This window comes from Procambarus clarkii, chromosome 19 (assembly GCF_040958095.1).
Source record: "Procambarus clarkii isolate CNS0578487 chromosome 19, FALCON_Pclarkii_2.0, whole genome shotgun sequence".
In the NCBI taxonomy this organism is placed as follows: domain Eukaryota; kingdom Metazoa; phylum Arthropoda; class Malacostraca; order Decapoda; family Cambaridae; genus Procambarus; species Procambarus clarkii.
This window is the reverse complement of record NC_091168.1, coordinates 33,149,775-33,166,957: the sequence shown is the minus strand read 5'-3', so window position 1 is coordinate 33,166,957 and position 17,183 is coordinate 33,149,775.

Sequence of the window (17,183 nt, the reverse complement as noted above, 5' to 3'; positions counted from 1 at the left end):
TAGTCCAAAGTCATAATCAATGTTTTCTTTCCTACAAGCCTCATTGGGCAATCGACCTACAAAGTCATGTTTTCCAATTCCAACATGGGATGGGATCGACACAAATTTCATACAAGAGTCATTATCATTGGCAAAAATTCCATTCCATTTAATATTACAAGCTACTTCCGACATACATTGTGATGGGTTATTTAAGGACTGCAGAGCGCACCTTTAGTCACAGAAAATAACTCCACCACCATTGGGCTTAAGGTATTTAGTGGCTAGATAAATGGCCAATAGCTTGGTCTGTGTCGTGCTTGCCCAGTTGTTCAATCTCTGTGTACTAGACATGATTATTTCATTCGCTTTATATAGTGCACATGCACAACCTGTTCTACCAGTGCGCAACTGCACGGAGCCATCAGTAAAGGCATGTGATGGAGTGCGAAAAGATACGTGAATTCAGAGCCAATTCTACAACCAATGTTCCAAGATGTTTAAATATTTAATTCTAAATGATCTGTTAGGAGAACTTTTAGCGCAATTTGACCAGTTTTCAAACTGTAGATAGTAAGTAAGTGATTGTAAGGTATCCACCGCTGCTGACTGGATGGAGGTGGGGGGGCGGTGTGCATATACACAGAGACATAACAATTGTGTCACTAGCTGTCCACATATGTGAGTTCTTAGGTAAAATTAAAAGTGGCTAGCGGGAGGTTGATTATATGTGTTAATTTTTCTAGAATATATATGAAAAATGTTAGTTTAGTTCATTTATTATGGAGCCCATACCCATGTTGTAGGCGGTAGTGGAAAGGGTGTAATTAATGATTTTGCGTGTGTGCGATACATAGTTTGAGGAGACACTTTAGTATGATGGTGAACTACCTTACCTTGAGGTTACCTTGAGGTGCTTCCGGGGCTTAGGGACCCCGCTGCCCGGTCGTCGACCAGGCCTCCCTGTTGCTGGACTGATCAAGCAGGCTGTTGGAGGCGGCTGCTGGCAGCCTGACGTATGAGTCACAGCCTGGTTGATCAGGTATCGTTTGGAGGTGCTTATCCAGTTCTCTCTTAAGACTGTGAGGGGATTGGCAGTTATGCCCCTTATGTGTAGCGGAAGGTAGGTATTGTTTGAGGTGTTTTGTTTTTTCAAACTTTATTTGAGGTGTTTTTTATTTTTTATTTGTGTAACTAAGGTAGGTAATGTTTCATGTGTGTTTTATTTTTGGAAGGTTAATATGATATATGTTGTAATAAATGGTGAGGGAAAGAGAGTTTAAGATTTAAGATAAGGAAAGCAAAATAAATAAATTTGAGAAATGTTATTAATAATAAAAAGGACCAGGTCCGCCTGTGTTGGCAAGGCTGGTACGGGCCGCCCACTCACGGGCGCGATCCCACTACTGCTCGACACGGGTGCTTTTGGCTGCTGGGTTTCCCCCCTGGCCCGATTCACATCTCCTTAGACAACCTGGACGCCCTTGACTCCCCAAGGGTGGCCATATTGATGCCGAGCTTAGTGCGGACGCCCACTCAACATGGGGAGTCCCGCAGCAGTGGTCCTCACCGCAAGCCGTCCACTGGCCCAGGCCTCCGAGTCGCCGGATTACAGGGATGCGCCACCATCCCCAGCCGATAGCGAGAGAGAGGAAGACCCATCAAGTGATTCAAGGCACACGAAGGGAGCAGCAAGCGTCATTATATGTTTTTATTGTAACCTTTTTTACTATGACCCTTGACCTTACTGGTTTTATTTTTTCTGCAAATTCTGTATTTATCTTTAGAATCTGCCCAAAATTCTATACATATTCCCCCACATCCGCAGATTTGTTGCATGACGTCATTTATTATTATTATTAACATCTTTATTGACAAAATTAATTACAATTTTGCCTAATCTGAGGATTTCGATTAAGACTTATTAAAGTGAGGATATTGCTGGTATTCACTGTCACGCAGGACAGAGGGTCATACATAAGACAATAGGTCTAAAGTGTAGACAGAAGTACATATATATGATGGTTACAATCAATGTTTTAATGTATGGATATGTGAAAACAACTTTCTATTGTGCACTGCCACACAAGGGCAGGGAAAAGTTCATAAGTGATGCAGCTTAGAAGTAATATAAATAAAAATTGTTCTTCATTCTTTAAAACGGACAATTAGCAAATTTTGGATAAATTGTTAGGATGTCGTTCAGACCACCTGAGTCAATAAAATAGTTACACAGTTGGTGGTACAAGAGGCCAGGAGGTCTAAAGTCCTTTACGGTTTCACATTCAACAATACTGTATAGTGTTCTAGTGAATGCATTAAAGGTTTATCACAGAGTTTACAGTCTGAGTATTCTGGTAGTGGCTCAGCCTCACTATCCTGCCAGATGTGTCTGTAGCCAAGGGGAATTCGCGCAATGACTACATCACATTGCCTGGTCCGGTTACTGTGCTGACCATACAAATACCTATTAATACAAAACTTGTCATAACTTTTAATACTGCAGCTTTCAGGTGTCTGGGCATTTCTTAGTTCTTCTAAATCAGACTTAATTTCTTTCATTTGTATGTTTCTAATTATTGCATTAGATAGTCCAAAGTGATAATCAATGTTTTCTTTCCTGCAAGCCTCATTGGGCAATCGACCTACAAAGTCATGTTTTCCAATTCCAACATGGGATGGGATCGACACAAATTTCATACAAGAGTCATTATCATTGGCAAAAATTCCATTCCATTTAATATTACAAGCTACTTCCGACATACATTGTGATGGGTTATTTAAGGACTGCAGAGCGCACCTTTAGTCACAGAAAATAACTCCACCACCATTGGGCTTAAGGTATTCAGTGGCTAGATAAATGGCCAATAGCTTGGTCTGTGTCGTGCTTGCCCAGTTGTTCAATCTCTGTGTAGTAGACATGATTATTTCATTCGCTTTATATAGTGCACATGCACAACTTGTTCTTCCAGTGCGCAACTGCACGGAGCCATCAGTAAAGGCATGTGATGGAGTGCGAAAAGATACGTGAATTCAGAGCCAATTCTACAACCAATGTTCCAAGATGTTTAAATATTTAATTCTAAATGATCTGTTAGGAGAACTTTTAGCGCAATATGACCAGTTTTCAAACTGTAGATAGTAAGTAAGTGATTGTAAGGTATCCACCGCTGCTGACTGGATGGAGGTGGGGGGGGGGGCGGTGTGCATATACACAGAGACATATCAATTGTGTCACTAGCTGTCCACATATGTGAGTTCTTAGGTAAAATTAAAAGGGGCTAGCGGGAGGTTGATTATATGTGTTAATTTTTCTAGAATATATATGAAAGATGTTAGTTTAGTTCATTTATTATGGAGCCCATACCCATGTTGTAGGCGGTAGTGGAAAGGGTGTAATTAATGATTTTGCGTGTGTGCGATACATAGTTTGAGGAGACACTTTAGTATGATGGTGAACTACCTTACCTTGAGGTTACCTTGAGGTGCTTCCGGGGCTTAGGGACCCCGCTGCCCGGTCGTCGACCAGGCCTCCCTGTTGCTGGACTGATCAAGCAGGCTGTTGGAGGCGGCTGCTGGCAGCCTGACGTATGAGTCACAGCCTGGTTGATCAGGTATCGTTTGGAGGTGCTTATCCAGTTTTCTCTTAAGACTGTGAGGGGATTGGCAGTTATGCCCCTTATGTGTAGCGGAAGGTAGGTATTGTTTGAGGTGTTTTGTTTTTTTAAAACTTTATTTGAGGTGTTTTTTATTTTATATTTGTGTAACTAAGGTAGGTAATGTTTCAGGTGTTTTATTTTTGGAAGGTTAATATGATATATGTTGTAATAAATGGTGAGGGAAAGAGAGTTTAAGATTTAAGATAATGAAAGCAAAATAAATAAATTTGAGAAATGTTATTAATAATAAAAAGGACCAGGTCCGCCTGTGTTGGCAAGGCTGGTACGGGCCGCCCACTCACGGGCGCGATCCCACTACTGCTCGACACGGGTGCTTTTGGCTGCTGGGTTTCCCCCCTGGCCCGATTCACACCTCCTTAGACGATAAAACTGTTCTCTATATTCCCCCTTGGAAAGATGTGGAGGTCTCTCTGCATTATACTCCCATCAGTGTAAAACAAATGTATAACACTGACATTTTGAGATGTATAACATTAGAAGCTATTGACAGTCATCTTCAAATTCTCAAACCGACTGAATCCTATGCCTTTACTGATGGCTCTGTGCAGTTAGGCACTGGTAGAACAGGTTGTGCATGTGCAGTGTATAAAGGGAATGAAATGATCATGACTAGTACACAGAGATTGAACAACTGGGCAAGCACGACACAGACCGAGCTATTGGGTATTTATCTAGCCACTGAATACCTTAAGCTCAATGGTGGTGGAGTTATTTTCTGTGACTCTAAAAGTGCTCTGCAGTCCTTAAATAACCCATCACAATGTATGTCGGAAGTAGCTTGTAATATTAAATGGAATGTAATTTTTGCCAATGATAATAATTCTTGTATAAAATTTGTGTGGATCCCATCCCATGTTGGAGTTGAAAAACATGACTTTGTAGATCAATTGGCCAATGAGGCTTGCAGGAAAGAAAACATTGATTATGACTTTGGACTATCTAATGCAGTTATTAGAAACATACAAATTAAAGAAATTAATTCAGATTTAGAAGAACTAAGAAATGCACAGAGACCTGAAAGCTGCAGTATTAAAAGTTATGACAAGTTCTGTAATAATAGGTATTTGTATGGTCAGCACAGTAACCGGACCAGGCAATGTGATGTAGTAATTGCGCGAATTCGCCTTGGCTATAGACACATCTGGCAGGTTAGTGAGGCTGAGCCACTACCAGAATATTCAGATTGTAAACTCTGTGATAAACCTTTAATGCACTCACTAGAACACTATATTGATGAATGTGAAACCGTAAAGGACTTTAGACCTCCTGGCCTATTGTACCACCAACTGTGTAACTATTTTATTGACTCAGGTGTTCTGGACGACATCCTAACAATTTACCCAAAATTTGCTTGTCCATTTTAAAGAATGAAGAACAATTTCTATTTTATACTCTAAGCTGCATCACTTATGAACCCATCCCTGCCCTTGTGTGGCAGTGCACAATAGAAAGTTGTTGTCACATATTCACACATTAAAACATTGATTGTAACCATGATATATATGTGCTTCAGCCTACAGTTTAGACCTATTGTCTTATGTATGACCCTCTGTCCTGCGTGACAGTGAATACTAGCATTAACCTCAATTTAATAAGACTATCAAAATTCTCAGATTAGGCAAAATTGTAATTAATTTTGTCAATAAAGATGTTAATAATAATCCTTAGACAACCTGGACGCCCTTGACTCCCCAAGGGTGGCCATATTGATGCCGAGCTTAGTGCGGACGCCCACTCAACATGGGGAGTCCCGCAGCAGTGGTCCTCACCGCAAGCCGTCCACTGGCCCAGGCCTCCGAGTCGCCGGATTACAGGGATGCGCCACCATCCCCAGCCGATAGTGAGAGAGAGGAAGACCCATCAAGTGATTCAAGGCACACGAAGGGAGCAGCAAGCGTCATTATATGTTTTTATTGTAACCTTTTTTACTATGACCCTTGACCTTACTGGTTTTATTTTTTCTGCAAATTCTGTATTTATCTTTAGAATCTGCCCAAAATTCTATACATATTCCCCCACATCCGCAGATTTGTTGCATGACGTCATTTATTATTATTATTAACATCTTTATTGACAAAATTAATTACAATTTTGCCTAATCTGAGGATTTCGATTAAGACTTATTAAAGTGAGGATATTGCTGGTATTCACTGTCACGCAGGACAGAGGGTCATACATAAGACAATAGGTCTAAAGTGTAGACAGAAGTACATATATATGATGGTTACAATCAATGTTTTAATGTATGGATATGTGAAAACAACTTTCTATTGTGCACTGCCACACAAGGGCAGGGAAAAGTTCATAAGTGATGCAGCTTAGAAGTAATATAAATAAAAATTGTTCTTCATTCTTTAAAACGGACAATTAGCAAATTTTGGATAAATTGTTAGGATGTCGTTCAGACCACCTGAGTCAATAAAATAGTTACACAGTTGGTGGTACAAGAGGCCAGGAGGTCTAAAGTCCTTTACGGTTTCACATTCAACAATACTGTATAGTGTTCTAGTGAATGCATTAAAGGTTTATCACAGAGTTTACAGTCTGAGTATTCTGGTAGTGGCTCAGCCTCACTATCCTGCCAGATGTGTCTGTAGCCAAGGGGAATTCGCGCAATGACTACATCACATTGCCTGGTCCGGTTACTGTGCTGACCATACAAATACCTATTAATACAAAACTTGTCATAACTTTTAATACTGCAGCTTTCAGGTGTCTGGGCATTTCTTAGTTCTTCTAAATCAGACTTAATTTCTTTCATTTGTATGTTTCTAATTATTGCATTAGATAGTCCAAAGTGATAATCAATGTTTTCTTTCCTGCAAGCCTCATTGGGCAATCGACCTACAAAGTCATGTTTTCCAATTCCAACATGGGATGGGATCGACACAAATTTCATACAAGAGTCATTATCATTGGCAAAAATTCCATTCCATTTAATATTACAAGCTACTTCCGACATACATTGTGATGGGTTATTTAAGGACTGCAGAGCGCACCTTTAGTCACAGAAAATAACTCCACCACCATTGGGCTTAAGGTATTCAGTGGCTAGATAAATGGCCAATAGCTTGGTCTGTGTCGTGCTTGCCCAGTTGTTCAATCTCTGTGTACTAGACATAATTATTTCATTCGCTTTATATAGTGCACATGCACAACCTGTTCTACCAGTGCGCAACTGCACGGAGCCATCAGTAAAGGCATGTGATGGAGTGCGAAAAGATACGTGAATTCAGAGCCAATTCTACAACCAATGTTCCAAGATGTTTAAATATTTAATTCTAAATGATCTGTTAGGAGAACTTTTAGCGCAATTTGACCAGTTTTCAAACTGTAGGTAGTAAGTAAGTGATTGTAAGGTATCCACCGCTGCTGACTGGATGGGGGTGGGGGGCGGTGTGCATATACACAGAGACATATCAATTGTGTCACTAGCTGTCCACATATGTGAGTTCTTAGGTAAAATTAAAAGGGGCTAGCGGGAGGTTGATTATATGTGTTAATTTTTCTAGAATATATATGAAAGATGTTAGTTTAGTTCATTTATTATGGAGCCCATACCCATGTTGTAGGCGGTAGTGGAAAGGGTGTAATTAATGATTTTGCGTGTGTGCGATACATAGTTTGAGGAGACACTTTAGTATGATGGTGAACTACCTTACCTTGAGGTTACCTTGAGGTGTTTCCGGGGCTTAGGGACCCCGCTGCCCGGTCGTCGACCAGGCTTCCCTGTTGCTGGACTGATCAAGCAGGCTGTTGGAGGCGGCTGCTGGCAGCCTGACGTATGAGTCACAGCCTGGTTGATCAGGTATCGTTTGGAGGTGCTTATCCAGTTCTCTCTTAAGACTGTGAGGGGATTGGCAGTTATGCCCCTTATGTGTAGCGGAAGGTAGGTATTGTTTGAGGTGTTTTGTTTTTTTAAAACTTTATTTGAGGTGTTTTTTATTTTATATTTGTGTAACTAAGGTAGGTAATGTTTCAGGTGTTTTATTTTTGGAAGGTTAATATGATATATGTTGTAATAAATGGTGAGGGAAAGAGAGTTTAAGATTTAAGATAATGAAAGCAAAATAAATAAATTTGAGAAATGTTATTAATAATAAAAAGGACCAGGTTCGCCTGTGTTGGCAAGGCTGGTACGGGCCGCCCACTCACGGGCGCGATCCCACTACTGCTCGACACGGGTGCTTTTGGCTGCTGGGTTTCCCCCCTGGCCCGATTCACACCTCCTTAGACAACCTGGACGCCCTTGACTCCCCAAGGGTGGCCATATTGATGCCGAGCTTAGTGCGGACGCCCACTCAACATGGGGAGTCCCGCAGCAGTGGTCCTCACCGCAAGCCGTCCACTGGCCCAGGCCTCCGAGTCGCCGGATTACAGGGATGCGCCACCATCCCCAGCCGATAGTGAGAGAGAGGAAGACCCATCAAGTGATTCAAGGCACATCTACGAGCTGTTCCTCTTTATTAAATACTAACTTTTTATTGGTTTGAACTGGGTTAGATTAAGACTTATAGTATTGAAGGGTCCTGATATTACAGGCGGGTACGTTCTAGACTCTGAGTTCCTAGTTCGAATCCCAGGCGGGACAAATATTTTGACGTATTTCCTATCCCCTAATGGCATGTTCACCTAGCAGTAACTGGGTACTCGTGAACTCATGAGTTAGTCAGCTTGTTTCTTTTATTGTTGCTCCCGGAGGCGGCTAGTTTATTGTGCACCCCATACTCATCCTGTGAGCTGTAGCGCAAAAAGGATAACAGAGGGCATAAAAGGTCTTTATCAGACCTCAATGGAGATAATTACATTAACAATTTCCTTTATCTTTCACACCTTATAATTACAATATCAGCTAGTTACAGAGAATGTTCTATTTCAAGAGCTATATATTTACAGTAAGTCATTATACATTAATGGTAGGATTTATCGCTAATACATAATTGTTTAAGCAATGGAGATATTACAGTCATAGGGGAGCTTCTGTTTATTATTAGTCTTCACAATAGGTGGATCTCGATATATGCCTAACGTGTATTTACCTGAGGATCATTAATATTAATGGCTTCGACTAGGACAGGAAGCCGGTGGCTTGTCAATGTCCCCTCCCCCCCCCCCATTTGCCCTAATGATCTTTTCCAGCTGTATTTTCAAAGCCAGCAGCGTTTTGCCGTTCACGGCTTCGGCGGGTTATGCTATAACCGCCATTTATAGCAAGTGATATATGCTATAACATGGCTTTTTGTCAAGCAGTCGACCATTGCGCTACGAATGCGACGCATTAATAGGACTAAACCACCGTAATAGCGACGTTGGAGGGAGGAGGTCCGTAGTGTTGACGGGCCGGGGAGTCACTGGTCCAGGATACAAGACACTCCGTACATTGACAACATCGCACACTAATATTTTTACCACTTCGGACACCAGCTTTCGACGTTTCGCATATGTGTACGTGTTCCATATTAAAACGACAATATAATGCTATTAACAATTAAAATCTTCTATTTAACAGGCATATAGTTATTAAATGAAGTTTAGTGATGTAATAGACATAATCCGGAGCTGGTAAGGACGCTGCCCGCCAGCGTAAACACAACACACCCTAATGCCCACAAACACGATACAACGCACAAAACACAACACTTCTGTCAGTTTTTGGATAAACTCCTTTTATATTTATTATGTGATAGTTATACATGTACAAAATGATAACTATTATAGGTAAGCGCCTAATATTTAATATTAATCAATAAAAAAGAAGTCAGAAGTCACACGCCTGTCTGTACATGTCTTTTGTGTAAAAGTATTTTGGGCGCTCATGTACTTGTGCGCTAGCTGGCGTTCACAACTGTTCTCGCCAACAAGCATTAGAATTAAACAAACGAATTTATTTATTCATTTATATACAAGAAGAGAAGGCTACCCTTGAGTCTGTAATATTCATCTGATCACTGGTCTCCCATTTGGCCCTCATTACTTTATCTTACTATTATTGAATGTCAATAACCGTATTATGCAATTTCAATTTCTTCTATTTCTTTCTTTATTATGCACCCCATACCTATCCCGTGGGCGGTGGTGTAAAGGATTACAGTGGCACATAATCGGTTCAGGAACTGAACCCTCTAGTTCGTTTAGCTAAGCAAATAACAATGTTTGACGCTAGTTACAAAATTATTAATGTTGTATACACATGTACACACACTCATACATACATGTACATATATATATATATATATATATATATATATATATATATATATATATATATATATATATATATATATATATATATATATATATATATATATATATATATATATATATACGTATACATATATACATACACATACATATTTAATCACCTACACAAATACACACATCAATAATCTGTGTCACAGGTGATCAACAAGAGGCTCACAACAGTCACTATACAAGGCACTTTACATATATGGTGAGTCACACAGTTACTAGTCTTCCTCCACACCCACAGAACTGGGCGGCAGCTTTACAGTCATGTGCTCCACACCCACCCAACTGGACGGCAGCTTTACAGTCATGTGCTCCACACCCACCCAACTGGGCGGCAGCTTTACAGTCATGTGCATGCATTACCTACAGTAAGCAAATTTTGGATACTTCGCTAAGATTTCGGGCAGCACATCATTATGAATGAAGTACTTACACATTTCATTATGCAACATTAATAAAGTTGTCCATCAGCATTTTGTGGTGTTCAGCTACCCTTATCTTCTGTATGTTCCTCACATTACCAGTATACACAAACATTGACATGTAGGGATATAGACTCTCAGGTAAGTTAGTAATTTAAATGCACAGTAGCAGTCCTAGGCGTTCAATCCCCGACCGCCGTCCAAGTGGTTTGGCACCATTCCTCCCCATCCCATCCCAAATCCTTATCCTGACCCCTTCCCAGTGTTAAATAGTTGTAATGAACAGGCAATATATATATATATATATATATATATATATATATATATATATATATATTTTATTAAATATGACCGAAAAAGTAAGATTAATAATTCTAACACGAATTTTCTCAATCTTTCGTACATTATGCTTCACTGTTGGAGGTAAATCAAAAATCACTTCTCCAAAATTCATTTTTATTTCTAGTCTGACGCGACACGGGCGCGTTTCGTAAAACTTATTACATTTTCAAAGACTTCACAAATACACAACTGATTAGAACTTGCGTTTCCCTGATTTTATATCTACATTTGAGTGAGGTGGGAAGGGTGATGTGGCATTACATTTGAGTGAGGTGGGAAGGATGATGTGGCATTAGAGGATATTAATAGGGTATTAAAAGTATCAACACAAGACAGAACACGAAACAATGGATATTGAATAGAAGTGTTTGTAGAAAGCCTATTGGTCCATATTTCTTGATGCTTCTATATTGGAGCGGAGTCTTGAGGTGGGTAGAATATAGTTGTGCAATAATTGGCTGTTGATTGCTGGTGTTGACTTCTTGATGTGTAGTGCCTCGCAAACGTCAAGCCGCCTGCTATCGCTGTATCTATCGATGATTTCTGTGTTGTTTACTAGGATTTCTCTGGCGATGGTTTGGTTATGGGAAGAGATTATATGTTCCTTAATGGAGCCCTGTTGTTTATGCATCGTTAAACGCCTAGAAAGAGATGTTGTTGTCTTGCCTATATACTGGGTTTTTTGGAGCTTACAGTCCCCAAGTGGGCATTTGAAGGCATAGACGACGTTAGTCTCTTTTAAAGCGTTCTGTTTCGTGTCTGGAGAGTTTCTCATGAGTAGGCTGGCCGTTTTTCTGGTTTTATAGTAAATCGTCAGTTGTATCCTCTGATTTTTGTCTGTAGGGATAACGTTTCTATTAACAATATCTTTCAGGACCCTTTCCTCTGTTTTATGAGCTGTGGAAAAGAAGTTCCTGTAAAATAGTCTAATAGGGGGTATAGGTGTTGTGTTAGTTGTCTCTTCGGAGGTTGCATGGCTTTTCACTTTCCTTCTTATGATGTCTTCGATGAAACCATTGGAGAAGCCGTTATTGACTAGAACCTGCCTTACCCTACAGAGTTCTTCGTCGACTTGCTTCCATTCTGAGCTGTGGCTGAGAGCACGGTCGACGTATGCGTTAACAACACTCCTCTTGTACCTGTCAGGGCAGTCGCTGTTGGCATTTAGGCACATTCCTATGTTTGTTTCCTTTGTGTAGACTGCAGTGTGGAAACCTCCGCCCTTTTCCATGACTGTTACATCTAGAAAAGGCAGCTTCCCATCCTTTTCCGTCTCGTAAGTGAAACGCAGCACGGAACTCTGCTCAAATGCCTCCTTCAGCTCCTGCAGATGTCTGACATCAGGTACCTGTGTAAAAATGTCGTCAACATACCTGCAGTATATGGCCGGTTTCAAGTTCATGTCGACTAAGACTTTTTGCTCGATGGTACCCATGTAGAAGTTTGCAAACAGGACACCTAGGGGAGAACCCATAGCGACCCCATCTACTTGCTTATACATATGCCCATCCGGGCTCAAGAAGGGTGCCTCTTTAGTACAAGCTTGGAGTAGTTTCCTCAGAATACTTTCTGGCATGTCAAGAGGAGTACAGGCTGGATCACGATACACTCTGTCGGCTATCATTCCGATTGTCTCGTCCACAGGTACGTTGGTAAACAGCGATTCTACGTCCAACGAGGCTCTTATCCCTGTGGCCCGTGCGCCCCGCAGTAAGTCCACAAATTCGGAATGATAGCCGACAGAGTGTATCGTGATCCAGCCTTTTTCGGTCATATTTAATAAAATATGTCTACAGGAAAGACTGCTACCAAAATATACTAATATATATATATATATATATATATATATATATATATATATATATATATATATATATATATATATATATATATATATATATATATATATATATATACCAGTATAATCTAATAATATATACTGGTCTAATAAAATAATTAGACCAGTTAATACTCTCACTCGTTGTGTTAGGATATGTTAGCTTGATAAAACTGACTGTTCATTGTTGAGAAATGTGTTAACAAACAATATATCTGACTTATCAAGACTGTAGCTTGCTTAGCAAAAGGAACTTTTTTTAAATTTGGGTTCAGTTTAACTACCGCTCAATGGATGAGTAATTGGGGCATAATAAAGGAACTAAGCTGATAAAATGAAAGATGGGAAAACAACATTAGAGAGATAAACTCGAGAGACGTTTTCACGTTAACCCGAAAATTATTTGAGAGCAAGACGGACTGCGGGTCAGGCAATTGGTCTTCATGCTATCGTGATGGGGGATCAGCCATTACGCGTGTTAATGACTCTTGTATAGTTGTGTAGTTAAGGACAGCAGGGTAAAGGGGTAATGGGCATTGTGGTTGATTGTTCTATCTGGGAATCCTCCACTTTTTTATATCTTATGTATGTATGTACTAACCTAGTTGTGGTTGCGGGGGTTGAACTTTGGCTCTTTGGTCCCGCCTCTCAACCGTCAATCAACTGATGTACAGATTCCTGAGCCTACTGGGCTCTGTCATATCTACATTTGAACCTGTGTATGGAGTCAGCCTCCACCACATTACTGCCTAATGCATTCCATTTATTAACTACTCTGACACTGAAAAGTTCTTTCTATAATCTCTCTGTGGCTCATTTGGGTACTCAGCTTCCACCTGTGTCCCCTTGTGCGTATACCACATGTGTTAAATAAATGTATGTATGTATGTATGTATTTATGTATGTAAAGAGAGAGAGAGAGGAGAGAAAGAGAAAGAGATGAAGACCGAGACAGAGAAATAGATATAGACAGAGTCAGGGAGAGAATGTTAGACACAGAGACGGATAGATAAGGATATGCAAACTCAGTGAGAGAATGACAGAGATAGAGCGAGGAAAGAGACAGAGAGATAGGCTGACACAGAGAATGGCAGAAACGAGGAGAGGCAGAGACAGAGGGACAGGGACAGGAGCAGAGGGACAGAAGGACAGGGCCAGAGGAGGGACGGGGGAACAGAGGGGGGCAGTGGGACAGGGACAGAGAGGGGGACAGGGACAGAGACAGAGGGACAGGGTCAGAGAGGGGGGACCGGGGGACAGAGGGAGGAGAGGGGGCAGGAGACCAAGAGAGAGGGGACAGAGGAGAGACAGGGGATAGAAAGAGTGGGCAGGGGGACAGAGGGAGGGACATACAGAGAAGGACAGGGACAGAGGGACAGAAAGGGCGGACAGGGGGACAGAGAGAGGGACAGGGGGCAGAGATAGGGACAGGGGAACAGAGACAGGGACAAGGGGACAGAGATGGATAGGGGGACTGGAGGAAAGGGAGGGGGACAGATGAAGGACAGCGGACAGAAAGAGTGGGCAGGGGGACAGAGAGGTACAGGGGACAGAGAGAAGGACAGGGGGACAGAGATGGACAAAGGGACATAGAGGAACAGGGGGGACAGAGAGTGACAGGGGGACATAGAGGAACAGGGGGGACAGAGAGTGACAGGGGGACAGAGAGAGGAACAGGAGGAACAGGGGGACAGAGAGAGGGACAATGGGATAGAGAGGGACAGGGGGACAGAGAGATGGAAAGGGGGGACAAGGGGACAGAGAGGGGGACAGGGGGAAAGGGATCGGGGACAGAGGACAGAAAATGTGGGCAAGGGGACAAAGTGAGGGACAGGGGGACAAAGATGGACAGGGGGACAGGAGGAAAGGGGGTAGATGTATGAGGGGGGGAATGTTTGCGGAAGATGGAGAAGGGGTATTTAGAACGGTAAGTTAGAGAGGGGGCAACTAAGGCGCATCATTGAAAAGCAAATGAGCATCATTGCAATAGCAGGAGCCACGCACATCTTCAGCCTGCGTTGTTGAGACATTGTCAAGTAAGCGATGTCCAATAACAGTATCTTCGGTATTTAAGCAATACCTTAAAAAATACTGGAAATATTGAAAGATATTAATCCAGATATTAATCCCCTTGTGCAACGCACACAAGAGGCAACAGCTTCTAGCTCTACAAGCGGCAATATAAAATAGAGAATAGGCGATTGTTTTCACTCATAGTGTAATAAACCCACGGACCCACCCACCCGCTGAAGCCGGAAATACCAAGACATTACTTCCGTTTAAAATTAAGCCGGAATAATCCTCAGGTATGTGAAGGATGTGGGAGGCCTTTGATCAACCGCCGACTTCCTGCCCCGTCGACGAGGCCATCAGTCCTCAGTGTGCCCACAGCCAAATTCATGTGAAGCATGTATGTGTGTGTATTAAATATTTTAATTTATTATTTCCAAGATTTAGCTGTTAGCTCTTGGACCCCGCCTTTCTAAGCGTCGGTTGTCTAATGTACCGACTCTCGGCCTCTTTTCCTCCATCATATCTAAACAACATATATTTTTATCTAACACACACACACATCCCCAAGATGCAGCCTTTAGCAGCTTCCTGACTTTCAGGTTCCAATTTACTGCAAGGTGAATAGAGGCATTAGTGTGTGTATGTTTGTGTCTGTGTGTGTGTACGTGTGTGTGTGCGTGTGTGTTTGTGTGTATACTCACCTAGTTGTTGTTGCGGGGGTTGAGCTCTGGCTCTTTGGTCCCACCTCTCAACTGGCAGTCAACTTATGTACAGATTCCTGAGCCTACTGGGCTCTATCATATCTGTATTTGAAACTGTGTATGGAGTCAGCCTCCACCACATCACTGCCTAATGCATTCCATCTATTAACTACTCTGACACTGAAAAAGTTCTTTCTAACATCCCAGTGGCTCATTTGGGTACTAAGTTTCCACCTGTGTCCCCTTGTTCGCCTACCACCCGTGTTAAACAGCTTATCTTTATGTACCCTATCAATTGCTCTGAGAATTTTGTTGTTAGTGATCATGTCTCCCCTTACTCTTCTGTCTTCCAGTGTCATGAGGTGCATTTCTAGCAGCCTGTCCTCGTAACTCATGCCTCTTAGTCCTGGGACTAGCCTATTGGCATACCATTAAACTTTTTCAAGCTTCGTCTTGTGCTTGACAAGGTGTGTGTGTGTGTGTGTGTGTGTACGTGTGTAACACACACGTACTTATGTGGTACGTGTGTACTACATAATTGTAAGGCGTTTGCTGAATTAGAAAAGTCGGCTAGCAGTCCACCCTTAACGACACAATTAACTCATTACATAAAAAATACGTGGCTGTGCAACAGTGTGTGGGAATTGGGGAACTGGTGTGCATTTAGACGACTGGTGAGGACCAACAATGACGTAGAAGGATGGCACCAGCGTCTGAATCAAAGGGCAGTGAGGGACAACTTGGCTTTATATATTTTAATCCCCTTACTGTACCGTGAGGCGTCCCTGGTAACCTTGCAATACCAACTGGTTTCTGATCAAAAGCTAAAGTCCAGTCGCCGCAAGGGCAATAAAGAGAAACAGGAACATTTGTGGAAGCTTTGGGACCGTTACGAGGAAAAACAGATAAGCACCTCACAGTTCCTCAAGGAATGTTCGCGTTTTATCCCAGGAAGTGCCTGAACTTGAATTAGAAAACAGCAGTCTGTTTACTGGTTGCTATTTAACTTAAGTTAGTTGTAAATGATAATGTAAAAATAGCCACTGAGAACTGATGAGTTGCCCAAGACTTTTGCTCGTAAAGAGGGAATTGATTACAAACTTGGACTGCCTTTGAGCAGCCTGAGGGCAGCAATATCCCAGGAACATCAACTAAATTTCGGAGACTTGAGGCAAAGTGAAATTCACACCAGTTACTCCATCTATCATCATTCTATTATGCAGGAAGAACCGCACGTCTATGGGTCATCCAATAATGTTAGCAGACTTCTAGATGTTACCACTGCTAGGCTTAGGCTCGGCTACAAGTACCTCTGGGAGTTTGTAACATTTGCTGATGTAGATTTGACTAAATGTAAACTCTGTCAGCAGAACTATTCGCTTACTTTGCGTCATTATATAATGGAATGTGAAAAAATCGCGGAATTTAGAGATAACACCATCAATAGTGTCCAAGAAATGTGTAAGTACTTCATTCATAATGATGTGCTGCCCGAAATCTTAGCGAAGTATCCAAAATTTGCTTACTGTAGGTAATGCATGCACATGACTGTAAAGCTGCCGCCCAGTTGGGTGGGTGTGCAGCAAGACTAGTAACTTTGTGACTCACCATAGATGTAAAGTGCCTTGTATAGTGATTGTTGTGAGCCTCTTGTTGATCACTTGTGACACAAAGATTATTGATGTGTGTATTTGTGTAGGTGATTAGATATGTATGTGTATGTATATATGTATGCGTATATATATATGTACATGTATGTATGAGAGTGTGTACATGTATATATAATATTTATAATTTTGTAACTAGCGTCACAAATTATTATTTGCTTAACTAAACAAACTAGAGGGTTCAACCGATTATGTGCCTCTGTAATCCTTTACACCACCGCCCACGTGATGGGTATGGGGTGCATAATAAAGAAAGAAATTGAATTGAATTGGTCTGATTAAGACTTTATGAC